The sequence below is a fragment of the Hypanus sabinus genome, chromosome 10 (assembly GCF_030144855.1).
Source record: "Hypanus sabinus isolate sHypSab1 chromosome 10, sHypSab1.hap1, whole genome shotgun sequence".
In the NCBI taxonomy this organism is placed as follows: Eukaryota; Metazoa; Chordata; class Chondrichthyes; order Myliobatiformes; family Dasyatidae; genus Hypanus; species Hypanus sabinus.
In genome coordinates this window covers 26,931,119-26,949,391 of record NC_082715.1, presented here as the reverse complement: position 1 = coordinate 26,949,391, position 18,273 = coordinate 26,931,119, and the positions used below count along the sequence as shown (strand labels likewise).

The window sequence follows — 18,273 nt, the reverse complement described above, 5'->3', positions numbered from 1 at the left end:
ATGGGTTTTCACACAGATGATCATGACAAAAAAAGTACCTCAAAACACAAAAAATTAGCTAAAAGAATGACCCCAAATCCTTTCTCTCTGGAGATAGGACAAGAAGCATTACACACGTGTTACACTTCTGAAATAGATCATGTGTTGCAGCCTGGTAGACCTGAGCAATCAAAACCACTTTCAATATATATAATTCAATTATTTGCAGAACAGCAGGCTCCTCCTTGTCCATCACATAAAAGTTTTCAAAGTAATAGAAAATTTTCTTTTCACACTAATCTGCAATATATTATAAACTTATGAAACACCAAATAAGTCTGATCACAGAACAATTTAATACACTGCGACAAAGCTTCAAATGAGTGGACATTATATCACAATATCTCTTATAAAAACTATCGTTAAATATTCACTATTGAAAAAAAACACTTTTCAATTAAAAACTAATAAAATAGATATAGGAACCTAATTTTGTTTTACTATAAAATAGTAACCTGAAGCAAATGATATACATTTTCCCACATGCTGGCAGCAAATTTCTGATACATCATGCTTATTCACCATGATTGTTGATTTCCTTATTCCTTATATACACTATTTTCCTTTAATACTCCAATAAGGATTTAAAGAAAATTTAAATAGGTTTTCTTTGATTTTTTTTTGGCAAATTTCCCACAACACCTTTGGAGAAGTCCACTTCAAACACTTCATGAAACCTTTTTCTAAAAAAAAATGATGAAAATAATACTTTGCACCCCCAATTTCAAATTCTATTCCAACGGTCCCTGCCAACAACTTTCAAATCAATACACAAAAGAAAGGCTCCCAGAAAAAGGAATAAAAGAAAAAAAGCTTCTGAAAATGTGTCAGAAAGATAAACTCCATGCTTTGATGCATAGCAAGACTTCAATTTGACAGAAGAACCTCAAAGTGCGCTAGACATTAATCTAGCAAGAAATCAGCTTGCCAATGTCAACACCACTTAGGTAATTGTTACTAACATGGTACAATGTCTAGGACCTACAACCTCACAGAATGACCAATTAGATCTAATAAATATTTTGAGCTATTTATAGACCAGCAAGATATATTTAATAACATGAATCACATTATTTCCAGTAAGTTGAGCAAGAACTAATTTGAAGGCTCCAATACTTCATGATGGCAATATATCTTTCATGGATAAATTTAAAACAACATTGACCATACAAATCCTTTGTTAGACACGGTGCCAAAAGAATGGAGAATATATATGTTATGGAATTCCAAGGATGCACCCTTTAAAGCAACAAGTATATATATTTTAAAAAATAGGTCTGGTTCCTCATGTCAAACCCACTCTTCAATACTACGACGGCTGATTAGTTCAGATCCCAACTCATCTTCCCTGCCAGTTCCATATTGCCCTCAGATATTTCAAAAGCCAAATCAAACTTTTCTTTAAATAACTCCGATGATTTATCCTCCATAACACTCCATAGTAGAGAAATTCATCACCCGAGAGAGAAAAAAAATCTACTGTTACCTGCTTTAAACGACCACCCGTTTAACCTTGTTCAAATCTCTCCCACTAGTGGATCTATTGGTTTGTCTATTAGGATGTTATTTGTTTCCATAAGATCAACCTTCCTTCAAAATTACAAAATAATATAATCTAAATTTTATGACGCACACTTGGTAGGAAAACCCTCATCATAGTTACTGATCAAGTGAACCTCCTCTCAACACCCTCATAACACTATAAGTGTTGGCTTTTTAAGAGTAGTTTGCTGTTGAGCCGAGTAGGGGATCAGCCAGACTTGATTGGGTGTTATGTAATGAACCAGAGGTGATTAGGGAGCTTAAGGTAAAAGATCCCTTAGGAACCAGTGGTCACAATATGAAGGAGTTCAACTTGAAATTGGATAGGAAGAAAATAAAGTCTGATGTAGCCGCGTTTCAGTGGAGTAAAGGAAATTACAGAGGGCTGAGAGAAGAGCTGGCCAAAGTAAAATGGAAGGAGACATTGGCAGGGATGACAGTAGAGCAGCAATGGATTGAGTTTCTGGGGAAAATGAGGAAGGTGCAGGATGGATGTATTCCAAAAACAAAGAAATATACAAATAGCAAAATAGTACAACTGTGGCTGACAATGGAAGTCAAAGCTAATGTAAAAGCAAAAGTGGACATACAACAAAGCAAACATTAGTGGGAAATCAGAGAATTACAAAGCTTTTAAAAACCTACAGAAAGCAACTAAAAGAATCATTAGGAAGGAAAAGGTGAAATTTGAAAGCAAGCTAGCAAACAATACCAAGATGGATAGAAAAAGTTATTTCAAGTATATAAGAAAATTAAAAGGAGAGAGTGGATGCAGGACCACTAGAAAATGAGGCCGGAGACATAATAACGGGGGACAAGGAGATGGCAGATGAACTAAATGACACCAACAGTGTGCCAGATGTTGAAGTGTGTGAGGGAAGAGAAGTGAGTGCTATTACAAGGGAGAAGGTGCTCAAAAAGCTGAAAGACCTAAGGGTGCACAAGTCACCCAGACCAGCTGAACTGCACCCTAGGGTTCTGAAAGAGGTACCGTTAGAGATCATGGAGGCATTAGTAATGATCTTTCAAGAATAACTGGATTCTGGCATGGTTCCAGAGGACTAGAAAATTGAAAATGTCACTCCACTCTTTAAGAAAGCAGGGAGGCAGCAAAAAGGAAATTATAGAACAGTTAGCCTGACCTCAGTGATTGAGAAGATATTGGATTCAATTAGGAGTACTTGGTGACACAGGACAAAATAGGACAAAGTCAGCATGTTTCCTTCAGGGCAAATCTTGCCCGACAAACCTGTTGGAATTCTTTGAGGAGATTACAAATAAAGGGGATGTTGTATAATTGGACTTTCAGAAGTCCTTTGAGAAGGTGCCACACATGAGGCTGCTTACCAAGTTTAGAGCCCATGTTATTACAGGAAAGTTACTGGCATGGTTTGAGCATTGGCTGATTGGTAGGAGGCAGCGAGTGAGAATGAAAGGATCCTTGTTTGGTTGGCTGCCAGTGACTAGTGGTGTTCCGCAGGGGTCGGTGTTGGAACCGCTTCCTTTTATGCTGTATATCAATGATTTAGATGATGGAATAAATGGCTCTGTTGACAAGTTTGCAGATAATACAAAGATTGGTGGAGGAGCTGGTAGTATTGAGGTAACAGGCAGGCTCAGAAGGACTAGGACAGGTTAGGAGAATGGGCACAAAAGTGGGAAATAAACTACTATTTTGGAAAATGGTCATACACTTTGATAGTTGAAACAAATGTGCAGAGTATTTTCTAAATGGGGAGAAAATCCGAAAATCTGAGATGCAAAGGGACTTGGGAGAACACTCCAAAGGTTAACTTGCAGGTTGAGTCGGTGGTGAGGAAGGCAAATGCCATGTTAGCATTCACTTCAAGAGGTCTAGAATACAAGAGCAAGGATGTGATGCTGAGGCTTTATAAGGCAGTGGTGAGGCTTCATGTTGAGGTATCGTGAAGAGCTTTGGGCTCCTCATCCAAAAGATGTGCTAGCATTGGAGAGGGTTCAGTGGAAGTTCACAAGGATGATTCCGGGAATGAAAGGGTTATTATACAAGAAATGTTTGATGGCTCTGGGCCTGTACTCACTGAAATTTAGAAGGATTGGGGGGGGGGGGGGGGGGAAGGTCTTATTAAAACCTTTCAAATGTTGAAAGGCCTAGACAAGAGTAAATTTGAAAAGGATCTTTCCCATGGAGTTTTTGGGCGGGGGGGGGGGGGGGTCTAGGACAAGACGGCACAGCCTCAGGACAGAGAAGCGTCCATTTAAGATAGAAATGTGGAGAAATTTCTTTAGCCAGAGGGCGGTGAATTCATGGAATTTGTTACCGCAAGCAACTGTGAAGGCCAGGCCAGGGTGTGTTTAAGGCAGAGATTAATAGGTTCGTGATTGGCCGTGGCATCAAAAGTTACAGGGAGAAGGCTGGGAAATGGCGCTGAGGAGGAGATTAAAAAATCAGCCATGATCGAATGGCAGCATGGACTTGATGGGCTGGGTAGCCTAGTTCTGCTCCAATATCTTATTGTCTAAGTGAATGAAAAACTCCAGTTTTCAGAGAATACTCTCACTTTGTAGTAGCAATTTTGAAATAATTAGTTCCACTCCTTTACTTCGCTCAAAAATATTAACAGGGTACTTTTATTACACTGTAGTTGGTGCATCTTCCTGTGCAAATTTCTGTCTCCCGACAGGAATGATCATGATAAAAAAAATTTGACTTGAAAATTCAATTCACTTTGTAATTCACAAAATACAAGTTATCACAAAATACATGTTTAAAGTAGCGTTTCGTTGACCCTGAAGAGTATGTTAGAAATTATTTCCTAAGTAGTAAGTCACTAGAGATAAATTTATTAAACCCTTTATTCCAGCCATCTGACCAATGCAATGCAATCGCGAGGAAATTAATGCAAGCCCCTAATTAAGAAACTGATTCCCTAGCAAGTCAGCAGAAAAACAGGCGGTCAGAGAGAAAACATACCAATGGGGAACAATAGCAAACATAAGCACACGTATCGTCCCTTTAAATTTGAACAATTAAATTCTGTCTTTGCCTTGAGAACACTTGACAGCCAAGTGCAGTATCGTCTCCTGCACCTCTAGACAAAAACCATTTGAGGTCGCTCTGCATCACCTTTTAAAAAACATGTTTTGTACTTGAAAGTTTCCAGAATTCACTCAACTATGTACAGTAGTTTCAAATAATGAATACAAAAGAAAATACATTTCATTTACATGACCACCGCAGCTTTTATCCGCGTTCACATCAGGTTACTGCAAATCACCAGTGGCAACTAACATTACTATAAACCGTTTGAGTAAATACATAAATGAAGCTGAACATTAAATAAATCGTCATCGGACTTTCTTACTGTCAGGTCAGATCCGATGCCTCCAACATTTGACAGAAATTTTACTTCTTGGATTTCAAACACGTCACAGATCATATTTCCACAACTAAATGCTTACACTGTCAATAAGGTTCCCGGTAACAATAAAAAACTTAAACCGACTGGAGAATTTATTAATTTAAATGTGCATCACAATCGCGTGGACTTCCTGAAATAAGCTCATAAACCAGTTCAAATTCTGTCCCTTTAAATATAATGTGTATTTATACAATATTTTTCCTTTTCTCACTCTTTTTCTCTCTCTCTCGCAGAATCCACCCTGAGATTTCTCTTCCTCAAACACTTCTTGTATTTTATTTGGGCAGTTTCTCAAAATGGCGGAGTCTATATTCATGAAAAGGCCTAAAAGGAGACACGTTGCATTCAAACGTGAATTTATTGCTTTTTTTGTCAATATAAAAGAAACAGAAAGAGAGATGAAAAAGCAGACGAGGAGTCGGCCAGAAACATTGTATTGAACGGCAGCTCGCTGCCATTCCACTGGAATCCTCGCACTTTGCTCGGGAGCCACAAAATGGTCTGTGTCACTGAAGAGTTCAATGTTTGGAATAATCTGAATAATATTCAGTTCCAAATAGCATCACTCATCATTTAACAGCAAAAGTCCAACGCTCTCCTTTCCCCTCGTCTATTTGCATTGTTTTCCCTCCTCTACCCTATTTTTTTCTACTATTAATCATTTATTTCTAATTGCTGGGGGGTACTCCACTGCTCTCGCAGACACACGGTCCCGGCCACTCGGTTTCTCTGCAACTACTTTATTTAAGTTACAGCAAATGCAATTAGGATAAACGTCAGGAAAGAAGAAAGAGAAAGGGGTTAGGTGGGGGTAGAGTTAAACACCAGTCCAGGTGGAGGAAAAACACAGAAACACCATCCATTGTCAGAGAGCTTTGATTCTAATTTATTTTTTTTTAAATTAAAAATTGCACCGTTTCTTACCCAAATTCTGTCACGAGTAGCAGACAAATTTCCAGGTCGGCAATGCGCAGGCGCGCAGGACAGCTGCTAGCAAGGAACTGCAGAGAAAAAAACTAGACACTCAGCCGCTCACCCACCTTCTGTGAGCTTTCTCTTCCAAACGTCTGCCTTTCAATCGCTCACTTCTCATTTGCATATCATTTCTGTATTGTTTTCACTTAAAACTTTACATGCTGGCAAGTAGTTTGAATTTACACGGACATTTACGAAGTCTAGATCTGGACTACGCTCATTTAATGTATTTTTGAAGGAAAGAACTTGCATTAATGTTTAGTTATTTGAAGACAATGATGTCTCTGACGCATATTTCTTCTGTGTTAGGTTAAGTTGCTTTTGGTGGAAAGACTAATTTCTTTCTCCGGCAGCCGAGTGACTGCTATTTTGAGTATTCTGTATTTCATATCTTCAATGTATTTTTGGGTTTTTTTTTTAAGGCATTATTGCGATTTTTAGGAAGAAGTGAGTGGGGAAATTAAAACTGAACACACAATCAGCCATAAAATCATCCCTCAGTTTAAAGGAGCAATTCCTAGAAAATGATTTAAGGAAAATTCCATAAAAGGAAAAAGCTGGGTGAAATGCTTTGAGTATATTATGTGTTCATGTGGGTGGACAGTTGCATGTTGTTTATAAGTCGAGGGTATATAACTAAAAATTACATTTTAGTGAATATTTGTAAATCAATTATTCAGTAATTGAGGATTCCCTGCAATATCAGTGACTGTCCAAACATATTGGCTGAACCATGCTGAAATCAGTAGAAATCTACAAGAATTAGATAGAATTAGTTGGCCAATTTTTCACACTAAGTTGGAAGTTCTTAAAATAAATGCGTGGTTTTTAAACAGCGAATTGATATAATATTAAGAAACTATCTTTCACCGTGAATCACTGCTGTCTTAATAAACTGCATGGTAAGTTTCCAAGAATCAACTTATTAATTCTGGTGTAACTGAGGAAAGTACTCAACTCGAGTTTTGCCTTTGAGATTCCAGAGCCGTTTACTGGGAAACAGTCTCCAAAGTGCTTTCCGTGATGCTTTTTATTCTCAGAATTGGTTCTACAAACAAAACGAGAGATACCCACCAGTTTGTACATCAGCAAGTCCATTAGTGGTGCAAATACACCACTGGATATCTACCTGCCGGGCTGAACAGGTGTTTTTGTCACCATTTGCCAGGGTGTCCAGGCTTGACTGCACTAAATTCTTCCAACACTGAGGCAGGGAAACTACCACAGAGCCAGCGAATGAGAGTAATTTGTTAGATGCTAACTCAAAGTTTAGATATTATTTAGCCGTAGAATTTCCCCCCATGTATGAGATTAATATTAGCAGCGAGTAGTCAGTCAGTGGCACAGAAACAACTAGAAAGAATTTGGGAATGTCAAAGTGAAGTGGGAGAAGCCAAGGAAATAGCTTCCCAATAACCATTAAACTCTTTGTTTATGTGTGTATGCGTATAATATGCAGCTTATCTAATGTCCTCCTCCAAGAACAAAGAAATTTAATTATCTGCCCAAAACTTGAAAAACAGAAATCCAAAATGTAATGAATATTCAGTTGAAAATAAAGTAAATACATTTAAACCTGAACAGATTTTATTGAAGTAAAACTGTGTTTAGTTTAATTGAGTTGTTTGATGCAGTAGCAGAGAGTGGTGATGAGAGCAAACTGTTGATATTGTAAGTATGGATAGATAACATATTTCAAAGTGCCACAGTACAGGCTTGTCAACAGGCTTAAAACCCATGACACATTTGTAACATAGATGCAAAATTAGCCAAGGGATAAATCATATAACCATATAACAATGACAGCACGGAAACAGGCCATCTTGCCCTTCTTGTCCATGCCGAACGCTTACTCTCACCTAGTCCCACTGGCCTGCACTCAGCCCATATCCTGCCATTCCTTTCCTGTCCATATACCTATCCAATTTTTTTTAAATGACAATATCAAACCTGCCTCTACCACTTCTACTGGAAGCTCGTTCCACACAGTTACCACTCTCCGAGTAAAGAAGTTCCCCCTCATGTTACCCCTAAACTTTTGCCCCTTAACTCTCAACTCATGTCCTCTTATTTGAATCTCCCCTACTCTTAATGGAAAAAGTCTATCCACGTCAACTCTATCCATCTCCCTCATAATTTTAAATGCCTCTATCAAGTCCCCTCTCAACCTTCTGCGCTCCAAAGAATAAAGACCTAACTTTTTCAACCTTTCCCTGTAACTTAGGTGCTGAAACCCAGGTCACGTTCTAGTAAATCATCAAGAGTCCCAACTTTTGACTGCTTTAAAATGAAGGAAAGTATACTTTGAAATTTCTTAAGGAACAGGACAAGAAGCACTGCCGTTTCTCATTAGCTACTTGGACCTAATACTTCTACTTAATACTTCTTCAAACTTGGTAAGCATGAGGCCAGAGAAAGATTTCCAAGGAAGTTAAAGAAGCAGGTGAAATGAAATGAGTTCAGGTGAAATTCAGTGTAGGAAAGTTTAAATGAACGAATCTGGGATGAAGCAATGTAATGTAAATGAGGAAGAGTTTAACAAAAAGTGCAAAAACATAGAAAGCAGGGAGGAGCCGGAGTGTAAGTATCTCTGAATGTGGCAAGAGCATCATTAAATATCAATCTGGAACCCAAGCATCATTAATAGAGAAACGAAGCACTAAAACAAAGAAATTCTGCTGAAACCCCATGAAGCATGGGTTTGGCCACAAAGATCTTGTCCAGCTTCAGGTATTGCATTTGTAGTTGATATCTGGATCTCGCTGCCAGAAGAGGTAGTAGAATCTGATACAATCACTACATTCAAAGGACATTCATACAGGCTCTTATACAGGCAAGGTAGGAGAAGGATGCAAGTAAATGGGATTAGTGTAGATGGGCAAAAAGGTTGGTGTGGATATGGTAGGATGTAGGGCCCATATCTGTGCTGTACAATCTGAGTCCATGACTCTAACCAGGTTCTATCCATAAAATAAGCCACTGACGTTGCTAATTTTTAAATAAGGAATTGACTTCAAACTTCAAACGTTTAGTTTCCGCAACACAAAGAGTAGGCAAAATTATGTTTAAAAAGTTTATTTAAAATAAAATACCAAGAAACTAGTAAAAGGTTCAAAGATTCATCTGATTATCAAAGTATATATGCCGTGTACAACTCTGAGATTCATATTCTCTAAATAGCCACGAAACAAAAAAAAATCAACTCCCTCGCACAAAAACTAACAAATTGCCCACACAGGGAATGGCAGCTAATAAATAGTTGATTACAGAGTTTAATTGATTTTAAAAAGTATTGCCATTTTGGGTGTTGTTTAAAATGTATATCTTTTGTGATAATCCTATATTACTTCATATTACTTACATCTGATATAGTCTTTAAATAACTCAAAGAATGCTATTTAAAGGGAAAAAACACATTTCGTTACAGGTCCTAATAGCCTTAGTTTATTGAAGATGTTTTAAAAATAATCTATGTAAACTTTATTGTATCAGAAATTTCAACTATGATCCCTCCAAGCAAATTTTAAATAGTGCCCTGGTATGTATCATTTTCTAATCTCACTCGTCAGGCTTGTATGCAGCAGGTTTCAAACCTATCTCCTCCTTACTGATTGACAATAATAAACCACACAATCACTCCCCATTCCAATCGTTTCATTACACAGTTTGGAAAAGGTGTTTCTATTAAGTGCAATGAGTATGTTAATGTTAAAAGCTTCATATTTCCATTCTTATTAGGTTCCCTAAGCGACTACAAATTGCAAATTAAGTCAATGTGTAGTATTTTGATTTGATCTTTTTAATCTATTTTTGTATCAAAATTTGGAATGTCCCATTTAGTTCTTGTTTTACAACAAATAAACGGCTTTGTTGGGAAAACAGCTGCTATTTTTTTATAAGGTAATGACATACCCAGTGACAAACAAATTTGTAGCAGAGATTTGTTCATGCACAGCTTAAGTTAGGTTTTTCATAATGGATCAATCTGTCATGGCCTGTAGATGAGAAATATTAAGAGGGAGAAAGCCAAGAACCCAGAGGAAATAGATAGGAAAGAAAAGAATTCACTTGTTCTTAATGGCACAAATATTGCATGTACTTGCTAAAAGCACAGATACACAAATCCCAGTACGAGAATTAGTTCACTAGCAAGTTATGTGGTTAAAAAGAGCTTGATAGTTCCAAAGTTTGAAGTTCAAAGAACTTGTATATGTATAGTTTGAAGTTCAAAGAACTTGTATATGTATAGTTTTGTATACATAAGTTACCATATACTACCTTAAAATTCATTTTCTTGCAGGCATTTACAGGAAAAAGAAATACAACAGAATTCTATCAGTAACTACACATAAAGTAAGAGTGATAACACTAATATCCAAAAGAAAACAAGTTGCAAATCAAAATAATGCTGAGAATGTGAGTTGTGAAGAGTCCTCAAAACTGAGTCTGCAAGTCATAGAATTAGTTCTATGAGTCAGTGTGTGAATGAAGTTATCCACACTGGTTCTAGAGCCTGATGGTTGTAGGATAATAACTGATCCAAGAACCTGGTGGTGTAAGACCTGAGGCTTCTATACCTCCTCCCCAATGGTAGTAGCAAGAAGAGGGTATGGCCTGGATGGTGGGGGTCTTTAATAATGGATGTTGTTTTCTCGTGGTAGCAGTCCATGTGAATGTACTCAATGGTGGGGAGGGCTTCGCCTGTAATGGACTCCCTGGATCCACCCTTTCATGATTACCTTGCTGATACCAGTTTTTAGTCCATAATTTGAAATTTTCCAGCTGCCACAGTGAGATTTGGACCTAACTCTGGCCATTAGTCTAAGTTTCTGTTCTGGAATGCCAGTCCAATAATGTTACTGGATAAGATAAACTACCATATCTGCAGTTCAGCCATACCAGACTCCATGCACTCCATGCACCCCTATGTCCATAAATCCTCACTCTTACAAGTCACTTTTTATAATGAATGTCTAAGTCTCCATTTGGTTCAGTATCATCAAGTTCATATCTTCATGCTAACGTTTCCACTACACCCCAGCTACCCAGCGTCAGTTTCAATACCAGACAGGCACACATATGATTACAAAATCCATAACCTAAGTCAGGTTGTTGTGAACTGATTCAGATGCATCACATTCCCTGTTTTCCAGCATGTGGCAGAGGGAGTAGATGCAAAAGTTTCCTTGCTAAAGCAAGTGGCCTGAATCCCTAAGCACCCATGGAATATAAAGGTCAGTAGAGGCATTAATAAAAGATTAGCTTAAAGACAGAAAGCAGAGTCTTGTGGTAAATAGTTGCTCACCAGAATGGAAGATGGCAGACTGTGGTGTTCTCCAGAGATCTGTGCCAAGGCCTCTATTGTTTTTCCATAAATTAATGGCCTGGTTATGCGTATGGGGGGGGGGGTAAATTTTTTAAAATTTCAGAAGTCATTAGTCTTGGAGGTATGACAAGATGCGACAAGGGTAGTAATAGAGTGCAGGTAGCCATAGGTAATCTGGTATAATATAAATAGGCAAGTGGCAAATGAAATAAAATGAAGAGAAACGTTATGTGGTACATTTGGTGGAGCGAATGAGAAGAGATTATATATAGGGTGAAGAGATCTGAGTGTACATATGCATAGATTTTCAAAAGTCATAGGATATGTTGGTAAAATGGTAAGGAAAACATTTGCGATAGTGAGTTTCATAGAAAGGCCCCCCCAAAAAATGAGTTGTGTAAAGATCACAGGCCACATACTTAGAGTAAAATGCAAAAGATGCATGAGGAATGTAAGGTAAAATATTTTTACAGGGTACAAGAGTAGCAATGATACACAAACTCTTAGACACAAGATTCTGCAGATGCTGGAGATCATGAGCAACACATATAAAATGCCAGAGGAACTTAGCAGGTCAGGCAGCACTTATAGAGGGAAATGACCAGCTGACATTTTGGCTCCACTCTTTTGGAATGATGTGAAGGTCTTGGTGAGAGTACAGAAAAGATAGAATGGTTTCTGTGATGAGGTTTCATCTGCAAGGTAAGATGAGAAAAATGGTGTTATTGTTACAGCAAATAGGGTTGAAAGGGGATTTGATAAAGGTTTGCAGATTTATGAAAGGCCCCCCCAAAAAGTGAGTTGTGTAAAGATCACAGGCCACATACTTAGAGTAAAATGCAAAAGATGCATGAGGAATGTAAGGTAAAATATTTTTAAGCAGAAAGCTACAATGACCTATAGTTCACTGCCAGTGAGGTTAATGAAACAAGAGTACATCAAAGGTACATGAGGGAAAATAATTTACAGGGCTAACTTGAAAGAGTAGGAGAATGAGACTGAATGTACTACTCTGTAAGGAGGTGGTGGGGGCTGGATCAGTTAAACGGCCTTCTGAATCTCAATGATTACATTACTGTAGTGATGTGAGTTTTCTATTAAGCTTCTTGGGGCTTCAGTTCTGGCTCTTCTCCATCTGGTCTTTAGTGCATCATGTCATGATTAACTCCTGGTACACTGCTCAAATCTGCTTGACTACATGTATCTGGAACCATCCTTGATCGTATTGCTAACAGTTGTAAAGATGCACTTTTATTGTCCCAGAGGTATTCTAAAATGAAAAGTTGAAATTCACACACCTCTAATGCAAATACGGTAAGTCATATAATTCCTTGTGTCTGGATGATAATAGAACTGAGTGTATGGTATCTGTAAAGATCAGTGTTATTGTGTCATGCTGAAAGTATGATTATTTGGTCATTTGAAATACTGCGTTTTATATTGACATCGCATTCAAAAATTTCCTAGAGAGCTACATCAAGATTTCCTCTTTACAAAGTGGAGAAACATCCGGGTAAAAACTTGACATCTTCTGTTTAGAAATGTAAGCTCTATGAACCACTTTAAATTGTAGAAGAGAATGACGAGCACAGAAAGATGATTTATTAACCCGTTTAAGAATTTTATTCCATGTATCATCAGAAATTTGACAATTTAGGTCATCCACCCAAGCTTTTTTTATTTTATCTAAAAAGTCTTGTTTAGAATCAAGCAACAAGTTATAGATACCAGTAATAGAACCATTAACAAAAGGTTTTAAATTTAAAAGATCGTCCAGTAAATTTTTATCAGGACCTATAGGAAAAGTAGCTAATTGGAAACATAGAAAATCTCTAATTTGAAGGTATCTGTAAAAATGTGTTTTTGGGAGTGCAAATTTATTTGACAATTGGTCAAATGAAGCAAGAGATCCTGAGATAAACAGGTCCCAAAAACACTTAATACCTAGTTCATCCCAATAAAGACTTTATCAGTCATGGAAGGGATAAAAAAAAATTAAGGAGAATGGGAGATGATAATGAAAAATTTGCTAAACCAAAAAATATTCTAAATTGAGACCAGATCCTTAAAGTTTGCATAACAATTATGTTATCTGTTGTTTTATTTGCTGGAAAAGAAGAGTATGATCCAAGAAGAGAGACAATAGAGGAATTTTTTACAGAATTAACTTCTAAGGAGACCCATGATGGGCAATCTTTACGATAAATATAATAGGACCAGAAAGTAATATTCCTTATATTGGCAGCCCAATAGTAAAACCTAAAATTGGGTAGGGCTAGTCCAGCCATCTCTTTATTTCTTTGTAAGTAACCTTTACTTAAAGGAGCTTGTTTATTATTCCAAATATAAGAGGTTAAAATTGAATCTAAAGAATCAAAGTACGTCTTAGGAATAAAAATAGGTAAGGCCTGAAAAAGGCATAAATTTCTTTTATGATGTATGATTTATCTTTAAATTTTTGATTAGAGTGGTATACCTTTATGTGTTATGCTGTAACAGCTGACTAATGTTAAATGCTATAACATTTTGATCAATTTTATTACAATATATGAATGTACACAAGTTATGTTGAGATGTATCTATGTGTTGCAATCTGTAAATCTTGTTTTTTTTTCTGAATAAAAATATTGTTAAAAGAAAGAAAGATTTCCTCTTTTCAAATATGAAAGTTTAAGTGAAATAATTTCCTGTTTGGTTTAAACAAACAAATGGCATTATAAAAGAAAACTAAAGATATAATCAATCCAACGATTTGGCAGTGCTGGAGTTTAAAGTATTCAAAGCTTCCCAAATAAATCCTCATGATATTTACAAAATTGCTAGGGTCAGGACAGCAAAAATCAAGTTCATCGAGCCATTTTGTTACTTAGAAATGTTCCAATTTTGAAATAAGCTGTTCCTCTTCATTCCTATCTACAATGTTTACACTACTAGTTGGCCAATAAGAGTGTGTTTTCCATTTAATCACCTTAGCAAGAAGCTCCTTATTCCTCTCAGTGGTATTCTGGTGTCCTGCATTTGTGCCATGTAGACCAAGTGACTTCAAATTTAGAACGTTGCTGTCATTAGGTTCTTGATTTCCTTCCAGAAGAAAAAAAAATTATTATTAAGTGGTGAGCGTGTGTCTTCAGGCTCCTGTACCTCCTCTCTGATATTAGTTGTAAGACAGAGCACCATGTGGTTGATGGGGATCCTTAATAACAAATGCTGCCTTTTTAAGACATCACCTTTTGATGGTTTCCTCAATGCTGGGGAGGCTAGAGCTCATGATGCAGCTGAATGAGTTTATTAGGATTTGCTAGAGTCTTTGGTGATGTACCAGATCTCCTCAAACCCGAATGAAATACAACCGCTGGTGTGCCTTCTTCATAATGGCAATAATAAGTTGGACCTAGGGTTAATCTTTGAAATATTTAATTATATTACCCAGTAACCCACTCACCTCAAAACAATATAGAACATAGAACATAGAATAGTACAGCACATTACAGGCCCTTCGGCCCACAATGTTGTGCCAACCCTCAAACCCTGCCTCCCATATAACCCCCCACCTTAAATTCCTCCATATACCTGCCTAGTAGTCTCTTAAACTTCACTAGTGTATCTGCCTCCACCACTGACTCAGGCAGTGCATTCCACGCACCAACCACTCTCTGAGTGAAAAACCTTCCTCTAATATCCCCCTTGAACTTCCCTCCCCTTACCTTAAAGCCATGTCCTCTTGTACTGAGCAGTGGTGTCCTGGGGAAGAGGCGCTGGCTGTCCACTCTGTCTATTCCTCTTAATATCTTGTACTCCTCTATCATCTCTCCTCTCATCCTCCTTCTCTCCAAAGAGTAAAGCCCAAGCTCCCTTAATCTCTGATCATAATCCATACTCTCTAAACCAGGCAGCACCCTGGTAAATCTCCTCTGTACCCTTTCCAATGCTTCCACATCCTTCCTATAGTGAGGCGACCAGAACTGGACACAGTACTCCAAGTGTGGCCTAACCAGAGTTCTATACAGCTGCATCATTACATCGCGACTCTTAAACTCTATCCCTCGACTTATGAAAGCTAACACCCCATAAGCTTTCTTAACTACCCTATCTACCTGTGAGGCAACTTTCAGGGATCTGTGGACATGTACCCCCGGATCCCTCTGCTCCTCCACACTACCAAGTATCCTGCCATTTACTTTGTACTCTGCCTTGGAATTTGCCCTTCCAAAGTGTACCACCTCACACTTCTCTGGGTTGAACTCCATCTGCCACTTCTCAGCCCACTTCTGCATCCTATCAATGTCTCTCTGTCAATATCTCAATGTCTCAATGCCAATATGATCCAAATTTTATCCTTGCTGGTGATTCTTTACTGGATTGGTAAAATCACCTTCCTGACAGAGGACACTAACATGAAAATAAAACAATTGAGAATGCAGAGGATACAGCCATAAGAATTGAGAACGAGAAGGACTGGTGTTGTTCATTTTGTCACCCAAACCTTGTCCTAACATTGCAAACAAAACTGGATAAAAATATGTCTTAGAAATTTGATTTATTATAAGGCCACTAAATATCCTCTTATGAATATCAGTTATATATCCACTTATCAATTGCTGCTTCTAAGGATATTCATGTGAAAAATTTGCTGCGGTTTTTAAAATATTACAATGATCCAAAAGTCCTACATTGGTACACCTCGAAAGTTCTTTGATTCCTAATTAACTCTTTGTGACACCCTGGAATGTCATAGAAGTGAAAACTTTCCCTTTTAGCTCATGACAGTATCTTTGAATTCCTTACACCACCATATCCCAGATTTCATAACGTATAGCTTCAGGAAGTAGTTTATTAATTTACTTACTAATTCCTTGAGACTGGCAACACAGATAGACAGGGGGTGACAAAGGCTTTTGGCACGCTGGCACTGAGTATAGAAGTTGTGATGTTGTGCAAGACATTCAAGAGTCTAAGGGAAGTGCAATATGTGCAGTGAAAATTACGACAGAGAAGGTGCTCAGGAAGCTTAATGGTCTGAGGGTGGATAAATCTCCTAGACCTGATGGAATACACCCTTGGGTTCTGAAGGAAGTAGCTGGAGAAATTATGGAGGCACTAACAATGATCTTTCAAGAATCAATAGATTCTGGCATGGTACCGGATGACTGAAAAATTGCAAATGTTACTCCACTATTTAAGGATGGGAGGCAGCAGAAAGGAAGCTATAGACCTGTTAGCCTGACATCAATGGGTGGGAAGTTGTTGGAATCGATTGTTAGGGATGAGATTATGGAATACCTAGAGACATATGATGAGATAGGCCAAAGCCAACATGGTTTCCTGAAAGGAAAATCCTGCCTGACTAACCTACTGCAATTTTTTGAGTAAATTACAAGCAGGGTAGACAAAGGAGATGTAGTAGATGTGGTATACTTGGATTTTCAGAAGGTCTTTGACAAGGCGGCGTACATGAGGCTGCTTAGCAAGATAAGAGCCAATGGAATTACAGGGAAGTTACTAACATGGGTGGAGCATTGGCTGATCGGCAGAAAACAGAGAGTGGGAATAAAGGGCTCTATTCTGGCTGGCTGCCAGTTACCAGAGGAGTTCCACAGGGGTTGATGTTGTGACTGCTGCTTTTTACGATGTATGTCAATGATTTGGACTATGGGATTAATGGATTTGTGGCTTAATTTGCCGATGATACAAAGATAGGTGGAGGAGCGGGTAGTGTTGAGGAAACAGAGAGCCTGCATAGAGACTTAGATAGTTTAGGGGAATGGGCAGAGGTGGCAAATGAAATACAATGTTGTAAAGTGTATGGTCATGCACTTTGGTGGAAGAAATAAATGGGTAGACTATTATTTAGATGCAGAGAGAATTCAAAGTGCAGACATGCAAAGGGACTTGGTCTCCTTGTGCAGGATACCCTAAAAGTTAACCTCCAGGTTGAGTTGGCGGTGAAGAAGGCGAATGCAATGTTGGCACTCATTTCCAGAGGTATAGAATATAAGAGCAGGAATGTGATGTTGAGGCGCTTTAAGGCACGCGTAAAACCACACTTGGAGTATCGTGTGCAGTGTTGGGCTCCTTATTTTATAAAGGGTACACTGACATTCGAGAGGGTTCAGAGAAAATTCACAAGAATGATTCCAGGAATAAAAGAGTTACTGTATGAAGAACCTCTAGCAGCTCTTGGGCTCTGTTCCCTGGAATTCAGGAGAATGAAGGGGGATCTCATAGAAACATTCCAAATATTAAAAGACCTGAACAGATTAGATATGGCAAAGTTATTTCCCATAGTAGGAGAGTCTAGGGCACGAGGGTACGACTTCAGGATTGAAGGACATCCATTTAGAACAGAGATGCAGAGAAATTACTTTAGTCAGAGGGCAGTAAATCTGTGGAATTTGTTGCCATGAGCAGCTGTGGAGGCCAAGTCATTGGGTAAATTTAAGGCAGAAATAGATAGGATCTTGATTAGCCAGGGCATCAGAGGGGAATGGGGATGACTGGAAGAATTGGATCAGCCCATGATCGAATAGCAGCGCAGACTCAATGGGCCAAATTGCTTACTTCTGCTCCTATGTCTTATGGCTAAGATGTTGGTTGGATCACATGTGGAATATTGTGCTCTGTTCTGTTCTGGTCATCTTGTCCCGCTTGCTGGTGCAATAATATCAGTGCCGGACTCCGGAGCGAAGGTTCCCAAGTTCGAATCCAAGTCGGGTTGAGCATCGAGCTAGCAACTCGGCTTCGTAAAAACAAGAATAGCTTGCTACGGAAACACCATCATGTTGGTGTCCCGATAACTCCACTGCCGAGTTAAGGGCTATTCTTCTTCTTCTGGTCATCTTGCTATAAGAAAGAGGCTATCAAGCTGGACAGAGTACAGAGGAGGTTTATGAGAATGTTACTGGTACTCAAGGAACTGAGTTATGGATATAGGCTGAGCAGGTTCTAAGATTCAAAGTACATCTTAAGCATGAGTTCAGTAACCCACCCTTA

General features: G+C 38.3%; 1 protein-coding gene across 3 annotated transcripts in view; it reads right to left on the bottom strand.

Annotated features, from left to right (window-relative positions):
* The window catches only part of l3mbtl3 (L3MBTL histone methyl-lysine binding protein 3), a 158,263-nt gene extending 152,252 nt beyond the window's left edge, over nt 1–6,011 (bottom strand). For 2 of the 3 annotated variants that reach the window (XM_059981543.1, XM_059981545.1), the window contains exon 1: nt 5,907–6,011. The gene's annotated coding sequence lies outside the window, so the exon portion shown is untranslated. Of the gene's footprint in view, nt 1–5,193; nt 5,274–5,906 lie in introns of those variants that run through there. The other variant, XM_059981544.1, reaches the window with a different exon arrangement.
* Between the last annotated feature and the right edge of the window lie 12,262 nt (nt 6,012–18,273).